The sequence below is a fragment of the Panthera tigris genome, chromosome B4 (assembly GCF_018350195.1).
Source record: "Panthera tigris isolate Pti1 chromosome B4, P.tigris_Pti1_mat1.1, whole genome shotgun sequence".
NCBI classification, from domain to species: domain Eukaryota; kingdom Metazoa; phylum Chordata; class Mammalia; order Carnivora; family Felidae; genus Panthera; species Panthera tigris.
This window is the reverse complement of record NC_056666.1, coordinates 129,232,252-129,238,251: the sequence shown is the minus strand read 5'-3', so window position 1 is coordinate 129,238,251 and position 6,000 is coordinate 129,232,252. Positions and strand designations below refer to the sequence as shown.

The 6,000-nt window shown below is 55.0% G+C and overlaps 1 protein-coding gene across 1 annotated transcript in view; it reads left to right on the top strand.

Moving 5' to 3' along the window:
* Positions 1-2,494: 2,494 nt before the first annotated feature.
* Positions 2,495-6,000, top strand: part of MYH9 (myosin heavy chain 9) — a 92,291-nt gene continuing 88,785 nt past the window's right edge. Inside the window, exon 1 of the mRNA XM_042993168.1 lies at positions 2,495-2,715. The gene's annotated coding sequence lies outside the window, so the exon portion shown is untranslated. The remainder of the gene's footprint in view (positions 2,716-6,000) is intronic.

Here is a 6,000-nt window from a genome sequence, read left to right as displayed (position 1 = left end):
AGCTGTCAGCACAGAGCCCGATGCTGGACTCGGACTCAGGAACCGCAAGATCATGACCTGATCATGACCTTTTAATTAATTAATTAATTAATTTATTTATTTTGAGAGAGAGAGAGAGAGCCCCTGCTTGCAGGAGGGGCAAAGAGGCTCCATGCTGTCTGGACAGAGCCTGATTGGGGCTGACCCCACCAACGGTGAGATCATGACCTGAGCCAAAATCCAGAGATGGACACTTAACCCACGGAGCCACCCAGCGTCCCCCTTCCGCCCCTTTATTAAAATTTTATTTTTAAGTAATCTCTACACCTACCACGGGGCTTGAATTTATAACCTCAAGATCAAGAGTCTCACGCTCTACTGACTGTGCCAGCCAGATGCCCCTGTGCACTTTTCCAATTATTTTTTTACGGTGAATTTTCGGAGACAACTGATCGGTTTACTTTCCCGCCTATATCTCTAAACCTGTCTAAGAGTGGGTGTTTGTATCCTTTTATAATTTTTTTTAAAGTTTGTTAGGCGAAAAATGGCATCCCATGTTGTTCTGTCTGCATTTCTATTGACTCATTTTTTTTCATAATTAGTGGCCATTTATGTTTCTTCTTTCTTAGTTGCCCATTCCTTTTTTTGAACCATTTTTATTTTGGAGTACTTGGGGTTTGTTTGTTTTTTAATGTTTATTTTTGAGAGACAGAGAGAGAGAGAGAGAGAGAGAGAGAGTGAGCATGAGCAGGGGAGGGCAGAGAAAGAGGAAGATAGAATCTGAAGCAGGCTCCAGGCTCTGAGCTGTCAGCACAGAGCCTGACTGGGGGCTCAAACTCATGGATTGGAGATCATGACCAAAGCTGACTTCAGCCACTTAAGCGACAGAGGTACCCAGGTGCCCCTAGAGTACTTGGGGTTTTTCTTCATGACTGAGAAGAGCTCTTTGTATATTGTTGGTAGTAATTCTTAGGGTTGCATCATTTTTTTCCCTAGTGTTCTTTTGCCTTTACATCATAAATTTTTTCTGAAGTTACAATTTAATCATGATAGTATGAACATTCCAAAAGGAAAGAGTAATGAGAAATTTTCCCTCTTCGATATAAAATATATTATAAAGCTCCCATCATTAAAGTATTTTGGAACTAGCACAGAAAGGTCAATGGATACAACTCAGAAACAGGTCCCAGCATATATGTTAGAAAGGTGATGAATCAGTGGAGACAACGGTGTGTGGACAACTGGGCTTTTACGAAAATTGTTTTAGCTTTCCCCCTCATTCCACAACCAAACTGAATTCCAAATGGATTAAAAGATAAGTACAGGGGCGCCTGGGTGGCTCAGTTGGTTGAGCGTCCGACTTCGGCTCAGGTCATGATCTCGCTGTCCGTGAGTTCGAGCCCCACGACGGGCTCTGTGATGACAGCTCAAGAGCCTGGAGCCTGTATCAGATGCTGTGTCTCCGTCTCTCTCTGCCCCTCCCCCACTCATCCTCTGTCTCTCTTTGTCAATAATAAATAAACATTTAAAAAAAAAGATAAGTACAATTTTTTTTATTAAAAAAAAAAATTTTAGTGGCCTCTACGTCCAACGTGGGGCTTGAACTCACAACCCCTAGATCAAGTCGCATGCTCTACCCACTAAGCCAGCCAGGCACCTCTAAAAAAATATTTTTTAATAACAAAGTTTTTATCCTCGTGTAGTGGGCAGTGACCAAAAAGAGCGGCGCTTTGCCTACCTGAGAAAAAGCACACACACACACACACAAATTCGTAACAAAAATCTGAAAGGGAATGTGCCAATTAACGGCGTGAAGGTAAAGAGGCCTGGAAGTGCACCCCAAGAACCTGTCTGAGCCAAGATCCGGAGGCCAGAAGACCGCAGCGGGGTCTAAAGACAGGGTCAGGAATCGAACTCAGGGCGCCCGCAGCGGATCCCGGGCTGAGTCCACGCCCGCCCCCACCCCCCCACCCCCCCCCCACCCCCCCACCCCCCCACCCCCCACGCCACCATAATTATGTAAAATAGCACTTTTCCCATATATGGTACTTAATATCTGTTCTTCTGGTAGGAGGGCACGGGACCGGGAAAACAGCTCGAGGGGCGGGGTGTCAGAGTCCGGGACCTCCCCAGCCGGCTCCCGCCCTGCCTCGCCCGGCCGCGGCAATGCACCAAAATCCCTGCCCGAGCCCTCTGCGAGCCTCCTCCTCCTGATTGGACTCTCTCTGTGTCTATCCCCCCCACTGGAACCTGGCTGTTCGTCGGGCCCGCCCTAGGGGGCGGGGCTCCCGCCTAGGAAGCGCGGAGGAAGGTGGAGCGGGCGGCGGTGGGGACGGGTGAGGAGGCTGAATAACCACGCCTTTGGTCTCAGAGGCTCCTCTCACCCCCTTCCCACGGGCCAAGGTGTCTGTCCATCATAACCGAGGTCGCACTGGAGTGGGCGACGCAGCTCAGGGGGCGGAGTCTTGCTCCAGGCTCCGCCCCGGAGCCGGCGCCGGGCTGGAATAGGCGGGCGGCTGCTAGGGCGGGGCGGGAAGGCGGCGAGGAGCCGAGCTGGGTGCGGTGAGGCGCGCAGATCACCGCGGTTCCCGGGAAGGGTACGGAAGGCTGAGCGAGACTGACCTCCTGCAGCTCCCGCCTCGCGCGCTCGCCCCCCACCCCCGCCGTCGCCCGAGCGCTCGAGAAAGCCCTTTCGGGAGAAGCAGCGCCCGTTCCCCGGCGCAGATCCAGGTTCAGGTGAGCGAGCCCCACCGGCCGGTCCCGCCCCGGGCGGGGGCGGTGGCGACGGGACGCGCGGCGTCTGGGGCCAGCGGGCCGACGTGTGGCTCTCGGCCTCCGCGCGGCCGGCGACCGGCGCGAGCGGGCGCGAACGCCGCGGGGCCCGGCCGGGGCACCGCATCCTTCCGGGAGGGGCCCCGGGACCCCTGCGCGACGCTCGGGGACGGCGCCGCTGGAGGCGAGGCCTCGGGAGCCGGGAAGGCTGCGGGGCCGGCGCTCCCCGGAAACCCTCCGCCCCTCCCCCTGCCAGGCGCCCTGCCCCGGCGGGGCACCGGGAGCCTCGACCTCCCCCTGCCGCCGGGGCACGCGCCCCGCCCTCGCCTCGCCAAGTGCCCGAGTTGGGCAAACTTTTTAACCCCTTCCGGGGAGCCGCTGTCCCTGGACCCGGACGGGTGAGCCGAGCTGGGGGGCTTGGGGCAGCGGCTCCTTTGGAAGTTTTCCAGGCGTTCTCGCCACGGAGGTAACGGGCAGGCGGGGACCGTTTGGCAGCTGTCAGGGCGTCCTCCTGAGTCAGACTCGGACTGTCCTGCTGTAGACATTGCGCTCGGCTCAGTTTCCGCCCTCCGCTCCCGACTTCCTCATTCGCCCGGCTGCGATCGGTCGGGCGGAGGAGGGGGACCGGGAGAGGTGCGGGCGGGTGCGTGGGCACCGCGGATCTGCGGGGGCCGGACGAGGCAGGAAAGACTACCCCCCTCCTCTACAGCCCCTCAGCCGTTGGCTTCTGACTTCCGCTACCCCGGAGAGAAAGACCCAGGAATGCTCGCAGCCATCTGCGCCCGCCCGGGAGCGCACCTGATTCCATCGCACCTGGGGGCCGCCCCACGCGGGCGGGGGCGGGGAGCCGGGCCCTGCGCCTTTAGGACCGGCCCGGGGCTATTGCATCGTCCCTGCTTGGGCCAAGAGTCGGGGTCTTTGCCCTCCCTCCCCCACTTCTCTGTACTGGGGGCCTCACTCCACCCTGTCCAGGGGCCACGGCGGGGGTGGGGGGCAGACTGCACCCCCGCATCCCTGCAGAGAGCCCAGTCGTTTATAACAAATTCCCGGACAAGGTGGCCGGCTGCCTGGATTTGGGGGCAGGGTGAGGGCCCAGCTGCAGTCTGTGGCCCCACCCAACCGGTGTGGGGAGAAAGATTCCCGGGAAATCCCAGGTCTTGGCAGGTCGTGGAGACAGGCGGCTCTCTTTGCTGGGCAGTTGAGAGGCCCGGCAGCTTCTCGGTTCACTGCATCCTTTTCTGGGTTTAACAGGATTTCAGAGTAACTGTTGAGTAACTGTTGAAGGGGAAGAGAGCAGCAGCTCCTTCCTGCAACACTGTGGCCATTTCTGACTCCTCCGATACCTGCCTCATAACCTCACCTGGTGGTTTATTCCCCTTTTGGTAAGGAGGGAGGTTGCTTTAAGGCCTGTTTAGACAATCACCCGATTAATATTAGTCAGTTTATATACAAGGCTGCTAGATGCGTGGGGGAGGGTACACAGATGTGTAATTGAGCAAATATTTAACTGCCTGCTGTGTGCCAAGGACTCTGCCAGGTGGTGGGGGGTGTGAGGTTGAGTAAGACCTGGCCCCTGCCCTCGGGCACTTAGGGAGAGCCGAGACAAATCTGTAGATGACATGGCCCTCAGAAAGGTACTGTGAGTCATGGGGACTAGGAGAAAGGAGCCAGTCCACTCTGCTGACATCCCAGAGGCTCTTGGAGGAGACCTCTGCCCTCCAGGGGTTTACAGTCCTCAAGGGGAAATAGCATCTGAATGACTGAAATACAAAGGCAGCCTGTGATGAGTGTCCCGAGCACACCAGAGACAAAGGATTCGAGGAATTCCAAGAGGGAGCACTTCTGTCTGGAGCTAGGGGGACAAGGAGGGAGGCTGGCCCCGGAAGAGGGAGCCCGCTGTAGGGCTGCAGGCTGGGCAAACTGAGGCAAGCCCTCAGTGTTGGAAAGCGAGGCCTCCTATTAGTGCGTAATTGAGCAATCAAGAGATTGCTTAGTGTAATTTGAGAGTCACTGTGCCCCCCACTTGGCTGCAGGGTGACACCAAAATGCTCTGGGCAGATCCAGGTGCCTGGATTGATTGGCAGGCTCTGTTCTGGGAAGGGCAGCTGGAGAGGGACATTCTGTGGGGCTGCTTACCTGGGGGGCACATGAAGGTCCAGGAGAGAGAGGATCAGGGTCCTGGCTTTCTGTTTGTTTTGTTTTTGTTTTTGTTTTTTAATTTTAAACTCTTTAACCTAAGGGGTTGGAGATAGGAGAACTTCCCTCTTGCAGGATGAAGGACGCATGTGAATCACAGGCTGCCTCTTGCCTGTTCTTGCTCCAGAAAAAACAAAACAAGGATCTGTTAGCTTTTTAGAAGGAGCAAAGCACACTCAGAAAATGCAGCATTGTTGTGCGGCCTGGTAGGGTATTGCTAGAAACCAGACTAGCTGTGTTTTCTTCACTTCCTCTTCTAGCTAATCCTTCAATAAAGTGCTTAAGACAGCCCTTACCAGCTTGACATCTTTATTTCAAAAGGAGAGGAGGGGTTGGCTGTTGTTTTCCCCTGAGCCTGGCCTTACCCTTCTCTTGAAGGGGGAGAAAGAAACCCAAAGCAAAGGGGAAAAAAAAAAAAAAATCCATGCCTTGACAGCTTCTTCCCCAGCATCATGTTCCAAAAATATTTAGAATAACAAAATCTGTGTGTCGTCTTAATTAAACAAACGTCCTAATTTGCTGAGCATAAAACAGCATCTCTGCCCGCAGGGGCAGGAAGTGCATTTTCCCTTTGTGCAGCCCCAGAGAGTCACTGCCTCTCCGCCTTAACCCTTGGCGCGCTGAACTTCTGGGCTCAAGGCCTTTGGTGACAACAGAACGGAGTCCCGGCTGCCCCCTGGGGAGTGGTGGTGCTCCTGTGGCTTACAGAGTCCCATTCTGAGATCTGGGAAGAGTGGGGGCGTGAGCTTTGGAGCTAGGCAGAGTTCAGATCCTCACCCTGCCATTTAATTAGGTTTATGACCTTGGGCAAGTCGCATAACCTCCCTGCGTCTCAGTGTCCTTATCTGTAATATGGGAATGAGTACCTACCCTGAAGGACTAGATGTGAGAACTAAAAGAAATAAGGTGTGTAAAGGGCCTCATACATAGTGGCTATTTAAGTTTTTAAAAAAAAATATGTAAACGGCTGGTCTCACCTCCCTGGGTCCTCAGGTGAGGAAACAAGGAAGGGAAGGGTAGATGGTTTTCCTGGCTCCTTCCTGCTCAGTGCTC